This window comes from Clarias gariepinus, chromosome 10 (genome assembly GCF_024256425.1).
Source record: "Clarias gariepinus isolate MV-2021 ecotype Netherlands chromosome 10, CGAR_prim_01v2, whole genome shotgun sequence".
In the NCBI taxonomy this organism is placed as follows: Eukaryota; Metazoa; Chordata; class Actinopteri; order Siluriformes; family Clariidae; genus Clarias; species Clarias gariepinus.
Window position 1 is genome coordinate 9,600,561 of NC_071109.1, and position 21,966 is coordinate 9,622,526.

The window sequence follows — 21,966 nt, forward strand, 5'->3', positions numbered from 1 at the left end:
CCAAAAATGTTGTCCTCTGAACAGGAAAGAGCATGCTTTCATGGCATTGGATCTCAATCCTAGGAAACAAAGATTAGCTAGAACGACATGCTGATGTCGAAGCGCTAGCTACTGAGACTGGGCCGGCCAGTCATGTAATTCAATACGGATGCTCTGGAGTCGTAAGAGCCAGAAATACATCCATGTATTTTGTGTATGTGCGGGTGAAAAAGCTAGACCAAATGGAAGGACCCGATACTGGTAAGCTTCGCCCCCGAAAGCGAACCTCAGGAACCTCCTGTGTTGTGGCAATATTTCCATTGATTTATTTTTAGATAGCGGTAAAGCCCGCAAAATCTAAAAAATTGGACGCAGCCCCCCGTTCCTCTTGCACTTTCCGGTTTCATGGAAGTGGAGACCACGCCATTGAAACGCGGAGGGTGATGTGAGAACTGAATCCTGTAGTTTCTCTGTACAGTGCTTAGTGCCCAAGGAGATATACTTGGCAGTAGCTTCCACGCTGCCAGTTTCTCAGAAAGGGGCAAAGCTCAGTGGCTTGGTTAAACGGGGGGGGGGAAGTTAGATGTTCGGCATCCTGAAACACGGCAGGAAAAACCCGAAGAACTAACATTTTATTGGAGACTGGAGTTGCCCGAAACACCAGTGGTGGCGGAGCAAGAACACCAACCTCCTGGGGGTGCCAGGGAGAACACTTTATTCTTTAAGAGGAATTCTGCGTGCCTATCCCCATTGGGGGGCCACCCCCCACGGTCCTGGGCACATGAACCTCAGGGCTTTTTTGTGAAGACAATATAGTCTGACCTCTTTTGAGGCGGATCCCGGTCGAGACTGGGTGGCCGACAGTCCCGACTCTTGAGCAAGGCGGGGAAGGAATTTCCCGAAGGCTTGTTATACAAACTTCGCCTCATGAACCTAGTGGCGACCGAGTTAACGACATCGCCAAGTAGGCCGGGAGGCGAGATGGGGCATCGAGGAGGAATACACGATCCTTCTCCTTAATGCCCCTGAGATTCAACCACAAGTGCCTCTCCGCGGAGACCATAGCAGCCATAAAACGGCCGATAGCACGAGCCGTCTGCTTTGTTGCACGAAGAGACAAGTCTGTGTAAATCCAATACGCCTTACCTTGCAGAGCCCCGCCAGTACTCAAGTCTCTCAGCAGGTCAGCCTGGTAGGCGTGCAAAACCGCCATGGTGTGCAAAGCGCCAACCTGACCTGCTGCCTGAAAAGCTTTTCCCTCCAGGGAAGATAAAAAGTCTACACAACTTGAAAGGAAATAATAGCTTTTCAGGAAGGATGATGTCCCAGAAGAGAGATAGCCTGGAAGCGTCTCTTCTATCTGGGTGTCATCATATAACTCCGCGTTTCTACCTCAATTATATTTAAATAAATAAATAAGTTGATGGCAGGAAAACACGGGATGAATACAGCTTACTCCATGAAAGGGTTAACTTATATGGAGATTGCTAAGAAAAGGGGAGAGAGCGTCGTTGAGGCTCCACCCCCGGCCACCCGACAGAACCTGCCGTCTATGTTTTTTTTTTTTTTTTTTTAATTATTATTTTTAAGTGCTTAGAGCCTATTACCATCTTTGCGAAAGCAAGAGAGGATGTTTATCCTTGCCCATTCACAAGAAGCGCGGCGCGCTCTTGCGAGCGGACAGAGGGATTTCTCGATCCGATGAGAACGCGAAAGAAAGGAGTTTTAAATCCGTCTCTCACTGCTCTGCCGGATGCACGAGTTTAAGCCCCAGGAATGCGCGGCGGCTCGAAGATTCTCAAGGAATGCGAGGCGCGCGCGTAGCACTTAATCGAAGCAGTAAAGTGTAGAGATCGCCCTCCGATATGGATTATACACACGGAGGGACATCTCGTTTAAACTCTGCCATTATCGGTGAGTTAAACACTTATTTTTGCTGGTTAGACACACACGCTCACAACTAGACAAGGTGAAGACAAGAATCTGAGGAATGTTTCCGGTTCACTCCTATTTATAACCTGCAGGTGCGTCCTATCAGATGACGTCACCTGACCGAGGTTATAAAAGCCAAAAATTTGGCGTGTTTGGTACACACATGCTTCACAACCGGCAACATGACAAGATGTTCCCATAGCGTTTTCACGCAGCATCGAGTGTAGCCTTTGAAAGGGAACTCACCAACTTCACCATTTCCTCAGAGTACCATGCTCTCAAGGTGGTGTTCAGCAAATTCCACGCTGTCTCTAAACTGGATATGAGGAACGCGTATCACCTTATCCGCATTTGATAAGGAGACGAATGGAAGACTCCTTTAAACACCCCAATGGGACATTAGAAATACCTAGTGGTCCCATTTTGTCTGAAGAATGCCCCAGCAGTCTTAATGACGTACTCAGGGACTTCCTAAACTCTTTGGTTTCAGGTTCATTATTAGTTCTTCAGGTATCAGAATGCTGTCTGCCAAATTCCAATCACAAGAAATTGGCCCACTGAGCTTTAGTGGTTCTTGGGGTTTGCAAATTTCTGTCGCTATTTCATCCAAAGCCACAACAATTCATCGTGGTGGTCCACGCTTCCAGTATGAGGGTAGGAGATGTCCTTTCTCAGAGATCAATCCACGATAATAAGCTGTGCCCCTGTTCACTTTTCTCTCAACGCTTAACCCTTCCGTAGCAAACTACGGCTTCAGCGATTGAGAGCTCCTAACCATCAAGCTTGCCCTGGAGGAGTGGAGACACTAGCTAGAGGGTCAGAGAGCCCATTTCTGGTCTAGACCAACCACAAGAACCTGGAATACCTACAGAGCACCAAGAGGCTAAACTTTTATCAGACCCACTATTTACTCTTCTTTGCCAGATTCAATTACACCCTCTCCTATCACCCAGGGTCTAAAAACTCCAATCCAGATGCTCTCTCCAGACAGTTCTCACCCACTTACGACTCCACTGCCAACAAGCTCTCCATCCTGTTTGCTCACGATGGCCAAACTTAATAATGCGACTAAGGTCCGGCAAGCCATGTCTCGTGAATCAGGGCTAAGAAATGAATCTCCTAACCGCCTCTTAATTCCCCCTCACTCTACGCCCTCAGGTCCTGGTAAGGGCACACAGCTCCAACCTGTTCTGCTACCCTGATTCAGCCTAAACTTCTGTCAGGTTCCGCTAAGTTTTTAGTGGCCCGAGTTAAAGGAGGATGTTTCCAGCTTTGTCATGGCATGTGACATTTGTGTAAAGTGCAAACACGCCAACACCGCTCTCGCAGGCCTAATCAGACCCTTTCCGATTCCATACTTTACAATTCTGACTTTGCCCTGTCTTTTGTCACAGGATTACCTCTCCACGAACTGGTTACCAAACTAATGCTTCCCCTTTTGACTACGGCTCTTGTTTTGCCCTTCGGCTCCGTTACCTGTCCAATTGATTTCCCATTTATTGATCCACGCTTCCACCTTCTGACCATGCTTTAGTCTCACGCTGCAGTCACTCATCTGCCTGGATTCCTGTCGTTTCTGCCCCACGCCCATGACAAATTCAAAGTTCGATATGCAGTGAAATGCTTATACAACTGCCAGTGACCTTAAAAAAGAAAATTGCAGCTTATAGATAAGAAATAAATATGAATAAAAAGAAATATGATAGAGAATAAATTTAACTAGGATAAAAATAGAAATATACTGTACAAATAAGAACATTTACAATGTAGCAAAATATAGAAAACATAGTGGGAAAAATATTAATTTGTAAAAAATTAGAAATTTTTGTGTTAAAAAAAGGAAGACTAAGGGTGTGCAAATATGCATAAAAAGTGTCTTATTAAAGTGACTTATTAAAGTATAAATATAAATATGTAAGTGTAGGTGTACATGAATGTGTCCATATTGTCCATGAATGTCCAGCCAATTTTGGATGTTAAAAAGATGGTATTAGTTCTGCATGGTGGAGTGGTTGAGAGACCTTATCGCCTGCGGGATGAAGTTCCTCTTCAGTCTCTCTGTGTTGGCCTTTCCAAAACGCAACAGAGTGAACAGTCCATTGTTGGGATGGCTAAGGTCCTTCACGATTTTCCTGGACTTGGTCCAGCACCTTTTACTGTAGATTGAGTGCAGGTCAGGGAGCTTGGTGCGGATGATGCTCTCAGCTGATCACACCACACTCTGTAGAGCTCGTCTGTCATGCTCGGGGATGATAAACGCACTTCCGGTGCTAACAGTGTCTTCCTGTCTGCAGCCGTTAGCGCCACTAGCATTAGCATCGCTAGCATCCTTAGCTGCAGCCTCGAAGCGAGCATAGAAAGTGTTTAGCTCGTCTGCCAGAGTCACGTCCACGTTCATCACACATATATACATATCATTCTAGTTAGCTTTCTGGGGCTGTTAACCTTCTTTGCTGGTGCTTGGTTTTGACATTTTGCTTGATTCTTGAGTCTCTATCACGGACATCTTCGTCTACTTATCACAACCTTATCAACCAAAAATGCAAATTTATTTAAACGTCCTTGCTGGAGTGTGTGACGTGACGTCATGTGCAGGTGCAATGGATCGCGTACCAACGGAATGGTATGTTTATACTTTTCATCCAACCACAATCAAATTTGCTTCATCCGGATGGCACAATTTATGGCGCGGATGTTTTTTTTTTGTTTGTTTTTTGAATGACAAGCTAAAGTAAAATAGGAGTACCAAGGCTATTTTTAAAATGTAAGGAGTAAAAAGTACAGATAATTGCGTGAAAATGTAGAAGTAAAAAGTCGGCTGAAAAATAATTACTCCAGTAAAGTATAGATACCCAAAATTTTTACTTAAATAAGGTAACAAAGTATTTGTACAGTACTTCGTTACCTGACACCTCTACTGTAGTATTACAGGGTTAGACCTCTTATGGACACTATCCGTCATGCTTGCAAATTTATCTATCATCCTAGAAGAAATTAAGCTGTGGATGAGAGAATGGTGGCATACAAAGCACACACAGGAATGAAACAGTACATTAAAGCCAAGCCGACTAAGTGGGGATTCAAGTTGTTTGTTCTTGCTGATTCTTCACATGGGTATACTATGGACTTTTCTGTGTATTTCACTCTCAAAAAAGTATGCCAGGGGATCTGTTAGGTGGATTCGGGATGGACCTCTTGTATTTGTGAAGTGGATGGACACACAAGAAGTATCTGTCTGTTCCACCATCCATTCTGCTTATACAGGAGACACAGTGAAGAGGAGGGTGAAATTACAAGGTACATGGACTACAAAGACATTTCCATGTCCTGCACCTGTGACTGCTTACAACCAGCCCAGGCGTTGATCTCTCTGATCGGCTGTTACAGTACTACATTGCACAGCACAAAACAATGAAGTGGTACAGGATTTTTTTTTTCTACATTTCTTGCATTGCTGCCACCAATGCTTTCATTGTGCATAACTATATGGTATCCTGTCCCATAAAGAGTTTATGGAACAACTCATCAAAGAGCTTTGTGATGTCTTTCAGGAAGTAGCACCAAAACGGACAAGTAGTGACCATGTACCAGTTCCAGGAGCTGAATTGACCTTGGATACCAGAGATGTTGCCGCTGCTGGTCCCAAGTTATGTGCTCATTGCAAAGCAGTGCGTGGCAAGTGGCAAAAACACCTTGAAAATGCCAGGCATGCAATGTTCCCGTGTCTTCAGTTGAACAGAAACTGCTTTCAAGAGTGGCACGGGGATGTGTGACTATACAAATCATACACCCATTTTATCTTGCACTATTCCTGTTTGCACAAGTTGCCTTTAAATGTCTGGGTTTTCAGTTTTTATTTTGCATTGTTCCTGTTGCAGTTTAATCCTGCATGTATGTTTTTGCACAGTTTATATCCTACACTGTTTTTGGGTTTGCACCATTTTACCATAAATGTTGTTTGCACTTTTTGCCCTTTTATTTAATTTTACCTGTTTCTGTTTCTTGCAAGTTAATCTTAATTTATTCTTTTTTGTAACACTTTCCTCTGTGTAACACTATCCACATACCTGACTGAAAGGGATAATTATACAGCTCATTATGCGGGTCTTTGTCTTCTCTGGTGTGAATTACAGCATTATTCATGATCATTTACGCCTCCTCGCATACGGCCTTTCTAAACAAAAAGTGTCCTAGAAGATTTAAATGAATGTATTGCTTTCTGTAAATGAGTAAGGGAGGTGATTGTCACATCATTTTGAAGTAAAACTTCTACATTATAAGATTCAGGTCATAAAAGTATTGTGCACAAATGTCATTAATGTGTTTTGTGGTCTTATTTCAGTGACTTATTTTTTGTTGTTTTCAAAAATCACACAAAAAAGACACAAATAAAATGTCTGAGTGTTATAATTTAGCTGTTTTGCTATGGATTAACAACCAAGACTTTACTCACCAAGTTCTGTCTTTGAAACAATCGTTGAGCTTATTTTTTCCCTGCATTTTATTTAGTAGTTGTACATGATTATGACATAGTCATGTTATGAAAGCTCCAGAGGGTAAAGATGTTGCCAATGACCTTAAAAAAAAAAAAAGCAAAAACATAAAATCCACTCAACATACACTGTAAACCCTAATGCTCAAAGTAATTAAACATATTGAGTACTGTTAATTTAAATAATTATAATTAGTATAATAAACCTTAATGAGTATTTAAAACTTTTTGGTATTTTTAAGTTTGTAGTAATGACACTTTTTAAGTTAGCTGAACAAATGTGATATTTGAAGTATCTGTAAGTACTTAAGTACCAGTAACTGTCACCTTAAAGTTCCACCAACTTAAAATCTTTCAAACTAGCGATTTTGTGTCTGACGTCACCAGAACAATAGGGCACTGGTGGCTCAGTGGTAGGTGTTTCACTTGCCATGCGAAAGGTCCGGGTTCAATTTCCAACAACTGGATAAAGTGCCTTTCCCAAGCCGAAATGAAATGGGAGGGCTGGTCAAAAAGGGCATCTGGTGTAAACCCTGTGCCAAGCTTGTGTGCGGACCGGATTGTCTGCTGTAGCGACCTATTGCTGGGAGCAGTTAAAAGACCAACAAAAATGTATTTGATTTGCAACAACTAAAAAAAAAAGATAAATGGCTACTCAATAATGCAAGTAAAGAATGATTAATATGAATGAATACAACAAACCTAAAAACTCATAGTTCCGTTTACTTAAAACTGGGAACATCATTACTTAAAAAAAAAATGATGTAACTGATTACAGGTTTACAGTGTATGAGACAGCAATAGAAAAAGTCAACAGCTTTGAATCCCTTGTGGTTTACATCTACAGTATAAGGATATCACATGGCCCACACTTATAGGAGCTGTTATTGAGAAAGTACAACAAAGCTGCTACCACCTATGGTGGTTAAGAGCATCCATCATTAACCCCACTTTCTCAAGGTTGTTCTACAATGGGACCACAGAGACTGGTAAAATTACTGACTGGTTGGAAAACAGCACTGCTCAGAGCATTAAGCACTGCAGACGGCCCAGAGCATCCATGGAGTTGAGCTTCCATCCCTCTAAGACTAATCTACACCAGAAGATGTTTGTTTAAGGGGGCTTCAAGGATTAAGAAAAACCTTAGTCACCTGAGCAGCAGTTTCTGTTTACTACTGCCTCCAGCTAGATAGTAATCCAGCATCAAAGCACACAGAAACAGATTCTGAGACAGTTTTATCTCACAGGCAATATGGCTGCTTAATAAAACCACCCATTCTGGTAAAAAAAAAATTACATTTCCACTCAACAAGACTGCTATGCGGTGCGTTACATTACATTGCAGCGCTTTGCACCCTAAGAGACTGTTAAAATTGCTTGTGTCCATACTTCATTGCATCCAGAATGGCCAAAACAGATCACGCAAATTACACAGAACTTTTATTGCACCTTTCACTGTTTCTCTTTTATTTATTTTATTCTCAAGGCATCTTTTATTGATTTGATATATTTAGTGGTAGCCAAACATATTAACACAGGATATGCTAGGTATTAGAGTTCTCCCTCTGCGCAAAACAGGTGCCTTAAGCCTAAAACTATGAAACTCTCAAGTGAATTGTGAACCTGTCCCACATATCTGTAAATGATCTTTTGAAAGCAATGAAGCAGGCAAAGATTGAGCAATTGAGGCCAAAGTACTGCAAATGTGTTTTTGACTTGATCGGATTGAACAGACTTTTAAGTATAAAGGACTTTGTACCAAAGTGTTTTCATCTTATAAAATTATAATGTATATTATGTATACATGTGTTCAATGGTTATTTTACATTACTCGACATAGGGCTACACCCAAGCACACCGTATTACTTGCCATTATTTAATGTCTTTCCCATATCAAAACATCAACTTTACATACCACCTTATCGAACCTTAACATATAGCTAAGATAATACTTATTATCGAATTATACCTATACTTAAGCTAATGGTTTCTGAGCTATCCATCCATCCATTCACCTACTGTAGAAATACATTTTAAAAGTAGGAATTGGACTTTATATAATAAACTGAACATTAAAACTACTGTATAAATGTGTGTGCGAACAGTATTAGATATACTGATCTAATGGTCATTTCATATGTACATGAGCCAGAAAGTATATTTAACCCCTTCTCCTGAATGTGAGAAGACCATACCGACTGTCATGAGAAAACAACATACTCTCTCCCACCTATACACCTCCACACTATATTTGATCCCCATCTGTTTCTGAGCTTGATTTTAAGTTGTGGTGCTCATGGTTTCATGCTGAGCAAGACCTTGATAAGCTCCTATTTCCTGTCATTTTCTTTGCCATTTCTTTTCCCAGACAAACACAAGATCCTTCTGTCCTCTAGGTGAACTATGCTTTTTTAAACTTAACTAACACACATAATTTTCACTTCCATATGTTTCCATATGTAGATTAGATTGAATTTAATTTTATTGTCATTATGTGGAGTAGACTAATTAGTGAATGCAATCTAGTTCTAACTAGAAGTGCAAATAGCAATATCGCATTAAATAGTACAAATGAGGTAAGACAGCAGAAAAACTTGGTAATGACCGTTTAAAATTTAATTTACACTGTCAGGTACAACGGACAGTGTAAATTACATGATAAACAATATAAGTAGACATTGGTCCAATCACATGAATGAATAAAATTCAATAACACAAGAGTTGTAAAATAAGGTTCAAGACTGTGAAAACATTGAGGGAAGCGGGAGTTCTGCAGATTGATAGATAAGGGGAAGGATCTGTTCCTTAGCTTGGTGGTGCAGCATTTGGTGCTCCTGCTACACTTCCTGTTTGGAAATGTGTGAGAAAAGCTTGTCCTCTCAAAAATGTAACTTTTTGGTCATGGAACAAGTGTTACAATTGGAAGAAATCTTGTTCATCCTGCTGAGGGCATCATTACCACAGGACAGCACAGTGATGATAACAGTAGGGCCTATGAAAGTGGTCAGAGTTGAGGTCAGGATAGAGAACAGATTGGAACCCCAGGGCCAATTACAGGTTGCAACACTACAGGTAGTGAACACTATTTATCACTATAGTGTAACTGTTAAAAAGTGGAAGGAGTTGGGTGTTAGTTTTCAGTCTCCTGTTTTTGGAAATGTTTTAGTTGGAATCTTTAGCCCAATCGAAAATGATATACAGGAAAACAAAAAGCTCTAATGTCTTGACATAATTTAGATGAAGGCACATGCAGTATTTGCCCCATTGTTCTTAAAATGAAATCTTTTCCATGATCACTAGGGGGTTCTTGAAATTTTGTTTGCACTGTTAGGGGTCCTTGGATGCAATCGTCTGAAAAAGACTGAAATAACATAATGGACGAGCATAATGATATGTGTAATAAATATAATCATAGAATCATGTCTTCCAAATGAATAATAATGTTTGTCAGATGCTATAATAGCTGCACATAGGCAGAAGAAACAAGCTTTGATGATGAAGATAAGATAATAAGAAGGAGAAGAAGAAGAAGATTATTATTATTAGTAGTAGTAGTTGTAGTACTAAAGTACTTGTACAAATAAAAGTAATTACTTTTAACAAATTACTTTTAGTTTTTCAATTTTTGTCTAATATTTAAGTTTGACAAATTTTGAAATTATCAAAAAAATTAAAAATGTGTCTTCCCTTTTTAAAAATTATTACTATATTATGATATTGGAATAATCTATCTATCTATCTATCTATCTATCTATCTATCTATCTATCTACATAAATGTTAAAGCATAATAACCAAGTTTTAAACTTCTGCCTTAAAAACATACTGCAGCCACCTTTATGTTATATACTTTGCCTGCATGTCCATTGAGCTTGAATGAAATTTATCCTGCTGTCTGTAAGATTTGAAAACAAGAACTGTGGTGATGACAGCTGCAGAAACATTTTTTTAACACAGTGACTTTTAGCCACAGCCGTCCACCATCTGTCTCGCCAGGAGCCAGACATTAAAACTCTCTCGCTATCTCTCTCTCTCTCTCTCTCTCACACACACACACACACACACACACACACACACACACACACACACACTAGTAGTAGAAGTAGTAATAGTAATAGTTGTAGTGACCATTATAGATTTAACACACTGTTAATATTATATTATTATGACCACTTGCCTAATATTGAATAGGTCTTCTCCTTTGTCACCAAAACAGTAATGACCTATGTGATCTGATACCTGTCTATCAGAAACTATTTCTACAGCTAAAGTTTCTACAGCTACTTTTCCATTTAATCACATTGCACGGCCCAGCCTTTACTCCCCATGTGTATTACTGAGCCTTGGCCGTCCATGACCCTGTCGGCAGTTTACCGATTTTCTTTCCTTGGATCACTTTTCGCAAGTCCTGACCACTGCAGACCAAGAGCATCCCAAAAGAGCTGCAGTTTTGGAGCTGCGCTGACTCCGTTATCTAGTTATCAGAATTTGGGTCAAAAAGTACCAAAATAAATAAATGTGCAACAATGTGGTAGTATATTACAATAAAAATGTTCTATAAAAATGAGTAATTGATGGCACAGTATATTCTGGGACTCAAACATTGTGTGCTATAATCAAAGCTAAAGGAGTTTAAATGAGTCTAATATTGTACATGGGAGTTGATGGAAGATCATCACCTGTGATTAAGGAGATTTACAGGAGGATTTAAGGTGCATATTGTATATAAGGCATATATTGTTAAATTATATGCTACTGTATATAATTAATACTTCTAACAGAATTGTCATTTAACAGTTAAATTCCAAATGCTCACTTTTTATTCTAGCATAAAAATTCACACCACCACAACACAAATGTTGGCTGTTATCAACAAATATATTCTAGGCAGCATAAAAGCACAGACTTTGTGCTGAAAAGCCTGATTATGAAGACAGCAAACAACAAGTGATGCAAAGCAAGTAATACAAATCATATGCAATACATGATGCACATGTGTATTTTTATAAGCAAAAACCAATTTCTTTCAAACAAGAAGTTAAAGTCAAACTGTGAATTTTAATTGTACAGAATATATTAACACAATTATGAGTAAAAAAAAAAACCCTACAGTATATTCAGTATAAATACGGATGTCACAATTGGTCACCATTGGCCTCCACATCCCTAGTTGGACTAGGTTCCTACTGTAGATGGATGGGTAGATGGATGGATGGATTATTACACTGGTGATGCTAAGTAGTTGGAAGAGATGAGAGGGGAAATGAAGTTGCTGCTGAGATTTTTACATACACAGGCAATTTGTAAACGGTATCTTTGAGCATTTATGTAGAAGCCTGTCACAGTAAAACTTTTGTTCCTGTTTCTTGAATTTAATCTACATAATAAAATTGTATTTAATATGAAGAAATGAGGAGTGGACCAAGACTTTTGCACAGTACTGTATATACATAAATTCTGAGCTTAAATGGATTACACTATACCATTTCCTTAATCTGCTTTCTAAAAGCTAGTCCATTATCATTGTTTGCTCGTTACTTTTTTATTCCACTGCCAAAAGTGCATTTAGTGAGATTTGAAGTATTGCCCCATTTGCACAGTAAAGTAAAAGCCTTAAGCTTACTGTAAATGCTGTCTATCACATGTCCATGATCAGGACTCTCATTGCTGGTTTGAGTCTTGTGTTTTATCTTAAATGTAAAGATGTATCTGACAAATTCTATGTGTCTGTTCTACTGGCAAGAGTGGAGCAAATAGCATCTGAGCGTTAGGAAAACAAGAGAATCTGGCAATGTTTCTTCATTATCTTTAACACCTATCTCTTATTTTCTTTTGTATTGTGCTGTCCTTCTCTGTGACCTTTGGGAACATCTGGTTGATGAGCTGTCCACAAGCTCTGATGCATTACTCTTTAAGACTTCTAGCAATTCTTCTGGGAATGACTGTTTCTGACACACTGTCTTTACAATCCTGTGGGTGGCTGGCAGTAAGCAAAAGTTTACGTGGTACCAGGGTAGCCAAGGGAATTCCAGCAACACTGCCACTGCCATTAGAGATAACTGAAATGATTATAGAAACGTTCCTTTGCGTAATGCACTTCCAAAGAAAAGCGAGCATTATTTTCAGGATTCCCCAGATGCTCCTACAGATGGGGAAGGCAATTTTCTTCCCTTGCACTTGCTTTATAAAATGATATTTAAGCAGGGAACAGAAGAATGCCTCATATTTGGGATGCAGCTAGGGACTGTCTTTCATAATCATCCACCCACTCAGACACAAAGAAAACAGGTTTTCTAGAATCACAGTAACGTTCAAAGCAGTTCAGGTTGCTGCAATTACACACTTGCAAGCATTCAGTCTATTTGTGTCTAAATTAATTTAGCACAGACACTTTAGGTTAGTTAGGTTGCAAAGGCTTTTGAGCTTTGAATTTGATCACTGACGTTTGTAATGAAATCATACACAGGGAAGAATAAGGGTCTTATGATTATTCAACTGCAGTTACCACCAAAAACTTAGTTCTGCATCAGTAAGAGCAAACTACACAAGACTGTTTTGGATGTTTGTTGGAGCAAACCGACAAATGAAAGCTTCTCTGAAGTTCTGTTGATGTGAAAAGAAAACTGAGATGAAAAAAGCATGGCAGATGTGTGGGAATTCTTCTGGCATTTGAGATTCATAAAAAACATGCTTCAACAGAGAGGGAATAGTGCATGTCTTCATTATGCTCCTCTCAGAAAAAGAGATGCATCCCTCTTTGGAAGATGAAATGCTATTAGTTCAATTACTAAAAAAGCAAAAAGGCCTTATGGGGAAGCTTCTCCCTTTTATATAATTATTCATGGTCTAAGTATCAAAAATACTAGTAATGTTTAGTACGTTCAGTACATTCCATAAATGCTGGCACCTTTTAAGAAAAAAAAAAAAAGGTGTTTGGGGGGATGTCATTAAATAATACCAAATACAATGGTCTTAATGTGTTACCTCACACCTCCTGAGTTGGTAATTCGAATCTTGACAACAGTCTGCGTGTGCTGGCTTTCCTCTGGGTACTCATGTTTCTTAAAGGTTTCTTGGTTGAGTACATTATGCCTTGTTTACACTAAATTATACTTCTTTCGTTGTTAGTCCAATACGCTCCCTATTTGGTAATCAGAGAATGAATCACAAATAAGAAATAGAAAAAGTAGATTGAATTAAGGTATCCCTTAAAGCGACTCCAGCACGTTGAAACTTATACCAATTAAGCGCTGTTATTTCAGAAGTAAAAAGATTAACTAATAGAAAAGTTTCATTACATGCTGTCCAATGGTCAATTTAAGATACATATACAGTTGTGATGCAGGCACAGTAGGCTGTCAAGGCGGTTTATAATCTGGCACATAACTGCTCATAACTTCCCTTCTAGTCAAAATCTGTAGCACAGGTTTAACTTCAGGCAATCACCAGACGAATAAGGACTGGCAAAGGTTCATTAAATTCTTTTCAGCAAGTTTTGTGTGGTGCTGTGACTTATTCTTTGTGTGTGTGCAGTGACTTTCTTCAAAAATCTGCCAAGCATCTGTATGCTTTGTCTTTTTTTTTTTTTTTGGCAAATAAAAACATGCAGATGTCACCAAATGATCCACTTCATGACATTTTCAAGTGTGAGCCCAAAATGTCCTCATCATTCAAGCTTTATAATTTAGTCACACATTGGTCTAGGAATTCATTATAATTTCATTATAATTTCACATGGCAACTAGAAGTCTGTCTTAGGAAGAGAGTGTACAGTACCGTGCTGTTCCAGTCCTTCAGATTCAAATACCCTACTGAGGAATCAGTTATGAAATAATACATTATACATGTCATGTCTTTAGGTAAAAATAAAGTGGTTTACTAATATCTTCTAATATGGTCTTACACTAAATATCTAAACTAAAATTCCAAAACACAGGCAAAGGGGAATGAATTGCTCAGTAAAGAAATACGTAAATGCAAAAGAGACAAATCTTATACTGTATACTGTACACTGCCTGGCGAAAAAAAAGCCATTGGGTTAAAAATGTACTAACACAGTATGCCAAATACCATTAGAACCATCCCCATTTATTGCACTTTTTGGTGTTGACTCAAGTGGTGCCCGCTTGAATGACACCAAGGCCAATATGATCGCCTTTAGCTCCTTTCTCGCTAGGAGACTGATCCTGTTTAAGTGGAAGAAGTCATCGCCACCAGTGGGTACTCCATGGATTAAAGAGGTCTTGTATTTACTTCATTTAGAAAAGATTTGCTATTCTATAAAGGGATCGACTTAGGAATTTTATAATGCCTGGCAACCATTTATAAGCCATTTTAAAAATATAGATGCAGATCTATATATAGATTAGATCTGTAATAAAATATTTATTTTTTAGGCTTTGTTTCTAATACTTCCTTTTTTTTTTAGTTTAGCTTTTTTTTTTGTTGTTTGTTTGTTTGTTGTTATTTTTGTGGGGTGGGGGAGGGGTACGGTTAAAAAGAAAAAAGGGTACAATGTATGTATGTATATGTAACTTGTTTACTGTATATTTCCAATAAAAAAAAACTCACCAACACATTATAAAAATCTGGAAGGACAGTGTTGACTTGTCAACTTCATGGTAGTGGAAAAATCATGAATGGAGATCACAAAAAAGATGGTGAAGTAGCAAAGTATCTTATCTCATTTTTTTTCTTTCCTTATAACAAAATTATATTCTAGGACTCTAGGAGGACTATATATTCTAGGAGATTTCAAAAGAGTGGTTCAGGAAGAATGCATGAGAATTTATTTTAATAATTAATTAATTTATTTATTTATTTTTGCTACACAAAGCCTTTAGTACTCAGGAGACGGGGACTTCTGCTTCAGGTGTGGAAGTATACTGCCACAGGGCTGTTTTGTTAGTAATAAGATCAGGTTGAATCCTCCTTATGTAAGAAAGTAGTAATGAACAACAACAAGAATGACCTCTTTTAATGATACAGGCTTGTATTTTGCCGTAGTTGCAATTTCTACAGCTAATGAGAAATTTGACCAAATACAAAGCATTCATTAGCCTTCTGACATTTTGGGTGACATTTCAGTAAGATTTAATTAAAACCAGAACATAAGGAAAATCGATTTAAAAATAGCTTAGGTCAAACATTTAGTGCGTGTAATATGTCTAAACATTGGTGCTTCTGAACTCTTTAAGTACAGAGAACATGAATGATGGCAGTTTCAGGTTAATATAAAAGGAGCTATTTAATTTTATGCAACTTAAATTTTTTTAAGCTTAGTTTAAAAGTTTATGATGCACTCATTTACTTATTCTCTATATGGCTTATTCTGTACAGGGTTGTGTGAGGCCTGGAGCCTATCCCAGGGGACTCTGGGCACAAAGTGGGTACACACTGGATGTGGTGCTAATCCATTGCAGGTCAAAAGCACAACACACATCATTATTCACACCCTACAGGCAATTTGAAAATGGCAATTAGCCGACACTGCATGTCTTTGGACTGTGGGAGGAAACCCACCCCGCATGGGGAGTACATACAACCTTCATGCACACACACCCAGGGTGAAAATCGAACCCCCACCACTGAGCATGCAAGGCCACAGCACTAACCACTACACCAACAAGCCAATGTTAATTGATTCATTGAAACCTGTCGCCCTCGGCTTGCTTTTTTGGTTAAACGCGCTATTCAAATAAAATTGAATTGAATTGAATTGAAACAAATGTATACATAATTTAATTTGTAAGAAATTGTATTTAATTTAAGTATGGCTATTTGAGTCATCTTCACAGGTTAAATGCCAGGGAAGTTTATTTATGACTTACACCTGTTAATGTAAATAAAGATTAAAACAATGAAAATATTTTTTCTTTTAGCAAGATATTAAGTACATGATTGAACATAAAAAGTTTCTAAATATAGTAATTCACTCTCATCCATTTTTACTCATGGAATCCAAATACTAAATAGAGTGTGTTTGTGAATAATGTGCACTATACGTACATTTATCATTATTGGGAAACAGAAGTCATTATCCTAATGTACTGATAAATTCAGGATCAGAATGGTTCTTGTTTTAGCAGACACTGAATATTTTTATTATAAAGTTTTGTTTTTTTTTCCACTGGTTATATTTTCACGACATTAGGCAATAGGTCACAAGATTATATCAGTTATTATATGCCTCTGAATTATAGGCCAGGTCTGAATCTCAGCTGTGATAATTGCCTATTGCCATAACAGAGGCTTTCCATTTTATGCATGCATGCATGCAGGTGCTGTGAATTATTCTGCCCTTTGTTCCCCTTGAATAGACTTTCATTTCTTTACTAACTATTTCTAGTCCCATGTCAAATATTAGGCATCTGTGAATATATTGGCCACCAAAGTGCTATGTGTTAATGTGCTTGGATGCCTACTGATTTTTAAATGAAGGCATAGATGTGCTGCATAGGAATTGACAAGTAAATATTTTTGCCATCTTATTTCTCTATAAAGTAAGGTTTTTTGAACATGTGGGAACATTCTAATTAGTTGCATACCCTTCAAGGGCAGACACTGATGGCATAGAACATATCTAATTTCTCCTAGCACTCTAAATTAGCCTTATATTTCAGCACCCCCTTCATTTAGCTATAATGTTTTATCCAAAAAAGATCACTTGATTGAGAATGAGGCTAAGAACTCTGTCAGCACAGCACAATGTGGTGCCAAATCAACTAAATTATGTGATATTTTATACATAATTAAATTTAGTTTTAATGTATAATATGTTTATTTATAAATATATATATATATATATATATATATATATATATATATATATATAAATATATATATATATATATATACTGTGTACACATACTCCAGAAAACGTCTTAAGAGGACGTTATTAAGTGTCATTAAGAGGAAGATTGATGGTCACAAACCATCAAACCAAGATGAGCTGTTTGTTATATTTGCAATAAGAGTGGTATTCAGTTACCCCATAACAATTTGAAAAAATGATGGAGAGCATGCCAAAACGTATGAAAGCTGTAATTGCAAATTGGGGTTATTCCACCAAATACTGATTTCTTAATTTTATGTAGCCAAAGCATCAACAGAATTTGTTTATAAATTAGTTAGTTTGTTTATATAATGAGTTATTAAAAAACTGCAAATACTGCATGATCTTGGGTTATTTTGATGTGCTGACATTTCCTTTAAATGTACTAAATAACAATAGTTATATTTTAAATTTGGAGAACTATCTCATCAGTAGTTCACAAAAAACAACAAAACTTTTTATCTTACCAATACATGCACCTGTAAGAAAAGAAAACATAAGAAACTGATTATTTTGCAATGGTCTATTTTTTCCCAGAGCTGGATATTATATTATGTGCATTCAGAATGAGCAAACCCACAGGTGACACTGGCAGTGAAAAACTTCCTGAGATGACAAAAGAAAAAGATCTTTGAAAAGATCCAGACTGGGTGACACATGATAGTGTGATTATTAGACTCTATTTTCTTTAAATGTATACTACAGTCAAATACCGCTAGTTGTTTAAGAGGAACTTAAATATGTGCATTATTACATATTTAAATGTAAGCCAATCACACCTAAGTTTTCAACTATCCAACAATTGAGACTTCAGAGTAAATGTTCTTAACACTTGCATACTTTAGACAATCTGATGAAAGCCATCCACCAGCAATTTAATGGTAGTAAGATTCCTTACTATTATAGTGGAACTAGAAGTGAAGCTTGGGGTAAAGTATTAACCATTCATACCATTTATCAAGCATAACATTAACACCACAAAACACGAGGACCAAATGTCAGCATGTCTGGACTGATTCTACAAAAAAGGCAGTATTAGTATTAGTATTAGTATAAGTATTAGTATTAGCAGTATTATTATAAAATACAATATTATAACAACCAGTGCTTAGGGTCTGGCAGGGAAAGCAACCAAAGGCACCGACCTGGACTATAAACTTCCCAGATCTCTTTCCAAATGAGCACCCATGGCATGTACTGGGAAAAAAAAAATCAAATCCTCTGAGGTCCCACCATGCAAACCACAGCACACAAAGGATCTGCTACCAATGTCCTGGTGCCAGAGGTCTCCTCGAGGCATGACCCAATGGGTGAGAACCACCAGGGGTAAGTGAACCTTTATAATTTAGGGCATATTTTGCATTGTAATGTTATGACTGATTGTTGTATTTAGTTCAAGGCCTTATTTAATGATATAATATATTAATATATCATTTTATTTCACACTCCATAACCACAACTTACTGCTGCTGCCTGCACATTTCATACTTAATACAGTTTACATACTGTATACAGTCCTTACTTTTTTATAATCTTTTCACATAGTTTTACTTTATACATGATTTTATTATATTTTATTGTAACAAAAGATAATAGTTTTTATATTTTATATTTTTTATTCTTTCCTATTAGCATTTATGCCTCTTGCCTTTTGCCTTTTTTTCAAGGTCACAAACAGTTGTGCAAGCATTTCAGCATCATACTGTGTAAGGTTGTATACGTGACAAATAAAATTTTAAATTTTATTAAAATTTATTTGAGGCTGATTAACATAAAGTACATACAGTACAGCTGATTATACTGTATGTATGAGTAACCCTGTCTGCACAGTAATTGCATTGTAGCAATGTTCCTAAAAGCAACATTATGATTTCTCCATGTTTAACCACCCCAGAGCTTGTTTAATCATGTTTTATTGGCTACATGCATTGGTGCTTCGATGAGAAACAGGATTAACCAATCGTGTTCTCTTTTTTTTTTTCAAGGCTCCTAGTGTGCTAGTTTTAAGATTATGAACGTTAAGGTGAAATCCTGATCAGGGACCTTTAAGTTTTATAAGATTTTTTTGATAAAATGTCACTTTTTCCTATAATCTCTTTTTTATTATTTTGTATATAAACGTCACGAAAGTACTGTATTTAAGTACTGTTAATTTTGTTTTAAATAATTAAATTTAAAATATAAATATCACTAATTGATTCTACAGTACTACTGTTTAGGATCCACATAAAAAGAATGAGCATGCCACATATAATTTATTGTATAGGACATACTGTGATTTTATCATATTTCCTTATTTCGCCTGTGCTACCACTTGGAACACTGTCTCCGCTATAAGCAAGTCACTGCATATTGTTTTACAATGAAGTCAATGAGCTTGCATCATAGGAGCCTAAACCATAAACTTTTTATAGGCAGAATCAGCTTTCCAATACGCTGCACCTATTCTATGACTCTTCTGTTCCAGTAGCCATCAAATGAGAAATAAGGAAAGTTCAAATCATGTGTGTGTGTTTAGCGCTGAGTCAGCCTAGAATTTTTGCTTTCCTGCAGGCTTTTTTTATGATGCTTTTTGACATATTGCCACTTTAGCGTTTATGAAACAGAATAAAACGAGTGAAAAAGTAGCAATTTTTGACTTTGTCCTAATTCTCGGGTCATTTTAAGTTTGTTACCTATGTATTGTATTAATTAATGCAGGTAATGATTATTAGACATCTGCGTTGTTCTAAAGTACTCATAATTTATAAATGTTTACAGGCATGAATATGTTTAGATAAATAAGTTATAATGGGCCATTTGCATGGTTATGTGCACAATGTCTAAAATCATTTCTGCTAGTGATGTGTGTTTGAAAGGATAATAGAAAACATTGTACCTAAAGGATTTAACACTAACATGTTATAATTCAGTTTAATTATAAAAAATTTAATTTAAAAATGTGATATTGGTAACAGTACTATTGATAAAGTTTGCTATAACACTTTCCATCTTCTAAATTATCTTCATGGGGAGTTTCATCCAGGAGATTTTTTATTTAAGTAAGTAGACAATGCATTTATTACAGTAAACAAAATATGTACACAATACAGAACTGCATCTAACTCAATCCATGCACTATTGGCATTATTTGAATTTGTGGTTTTTGAGATCTCTGAGATCTTGGCTCGTGCTATATGCATCATTCAGATAAAAAAAAAAAAAACATGAACAATGTCAATGCAAGCTCAGATTGAAAATTCAAAGTAATTTCATCAGCTCTACCTATTTGATGTAAACCTTTACCTAAATGATGTAGCCTTTTTTCAGTTTCAAAGGGACATTAAGACCCCTCACTAGAAAAAAGGCCGGTGTGGAGACTCTGTCTCTCCAGTATGGTGTCATGTGTGTGCCGGAGGACGGCGTGCCGATTGAGGACGTGTTGCTAGCGGTGGGGGAGCAGGTCGGGTGTGAGAACATCAACTCTGCCTCCCGGATGAATAAAGCGGTGGTGGTGTTGGTGGACAGGGTTGACCTCGCGAGCGCACTGATGCGGAGCGAAATATGTGTGAGAGGAGCCGCTGTTAAAGTCACCCTTCTGTCTGCCCCAGCGGCGCGGGTGGTCATATCAAACGTGCCTCCGTTCATAAAGAGCTCCAACATGTGGCATGTCCTGTCCTTCCGCAGGCAGGTGCTAATGATCTTAAACAACGAAGATCAGACACTGGACGTGAACTTTAAATGTAAAGAGGGGGACAGTGGCTACACCATCTTCGTCACCACGGAGCCGTTGAGGTGCTTTGAGTGCGGGGACGTGGGACACAAGAGGCTAAGCTGTCGGCACGGAGCCGTGTAGCCGGGGAGCTTGCACAGCGACACACCCGGGACACAGCGGCAGCGGCGCGAGGACAGTCAGCTGGAGAACACCGGAGAGGCCGAGTCCACAGCAGGCCGCAGCGACACCCGGGACACAGCGGCAGCGGCGCGAGGACAGTCAGCCGGAGAACATCGGAGAGGCAGAGTCCACAGCAGGCCGCAGCGACACACCGCAGCCGCGACTTGAACAGGTCAGCCCTGAGCACACCACCACAGAGACACACACTGCACCGGGAGCAGACAATAACACCGATACTACTGTAAAGACTGTGAGTACTGTATCCACCGCAGACAGTGACTCCGCCCCTAAAATATGTACAGAGGAAATACAGCAACTACAAACCAGCACACCACCACCGACACCTAAAAAAAAGAGCACTTCAATAAAAACCAGGAGGAAAAGAGAGGAGTTGTTCAATACAAAACACATCAGAAAATGTAAAACCCGCAGTCAGACTCTGAGTGAAGCAGCAGGGTCAAGTACAACAGATTAAACCCAGACACAGACATCCAGGAACAAACAGACAGATACCTACAGGGACTAGAACAGATACAGATACCGGAATTAAGAAAGAAACATTTAGAAAGAATGTCACTAATAAAGAAAAAAGCAGAAGAAAAAGAATCTTAAACCCAATGACACTCAACAAGAAGAAAAAATGGACGGAAGCTAAACAAACAAGACTGTATAACTGAACCTAAAATGAAAAGAGAATAAAGACAAAAAAAAAGTACTTGTTTATATATTGTGTATGAGTGCACGTATGAGTGTGTGTATGTGTTGTATATGTGTATAATATGTAAATTTGTATATATTTGGTAAAATAGTTAATTTCCTTCAAATTTGTAATAAAAAAGTGAGTTTAAAACCTCAAA